The sequence below is a fragment of the Chinchilla lanigera genome, unplaced genomic scaffold (assembly GCF_000276665.1).
Source record: "Chinchilla lanigera isolate Chin_1 unplaced genomic scaffold, ChiLan1.0 scaffold00094, whole genome shotgun sequence".
In the NCBI taxonomy this organism is placed as follows: Eukaryota; Metazoa; Chordata; class Mammalia; order Rodentia; family Chinchillidae; genus Chinchilla; species Chinchilla lanigera.
The window spans coordinates 6,792,461-6,793,465 of NW_004955495.1; positions in this window are offsets into that span (position 1 = coordinate 6,792,461).

Here is a 1,005-nt window from a genome sequence, read left to right on the forward strand (position 1 = left end):
TAATTTCCTACCACTTTGTCTGTACTTTGGTAAGCCCCCCCATTACTATGTTATCCTTCTTTTACTCTAAAATAAAATACAATAAACAAAATTGATGGAGAAATAAAATACTTCCATGACAACACCTGAGGAAATTCATGAACACTAAAGCAGCACTCCAGAATATTCTGAAGGACGTTCTAGAAAAAGATAAGGATTACAACTCTATGATCCCCAACAAAATAAATCCACCAGGCAAGGAAATGGGGGGAAGAAAGGGAGCCAAGTGGGAAAATAAGATGACAAGGATAAGTCAATACATATCAGTTATAAACAAGGATGTGAGTTGTCTCAGTTCACCAAAAGAACCAGGCTGGCAGAATGGATCAAGAAGCAAAATCTAACAATATGCTGCATACAAGAAACACATTTAATTGACAAAAAATTCATAGACTGAAAGTCAAAGAATGGAAAGCAATACTCCAGGCAACAGAAACCCAGAAAAAAGCAAGGGTAGCTATTCTGTTTGCAGACAAAGTTGATTTCAAGCCAAAACTGAGTAAGTGAGACAAGTATAAGTCACTACACCCTTGTAAAGGGACCAATCCAAAAGGACAAGATAACAATCATAAATATATATATACAAAAAATATCAGCACATCCAACTATATAAAACAAATATTAATGGACATGAAAAATCAGATAGGCACTAATACAATTGTATTAGGTGATCTCAATGGCCCACTGTCACAAATAGATCAATTAGACAAAAAAATCAGCAATGAGGCCGGGCATGGTGGTTCACGCCTGTAATCCTAGCACTCAGGAGGCTGAGGCAGGAGGATTGTTGTGGACCTTGAGATCAGCCTAGGCTACAAAGTGAGATCAAGGCCAGTCTGAACTGCAGAGCAAGACCCTGTCTCAAAAAGACAAAAAAAAAAAAAAATTACTAAAGAACTTGTTTTCTAACAAGACGGAAAAGTCAAGTCAAAATGGATCAAAGATCTAAATATTAAAACAAATACT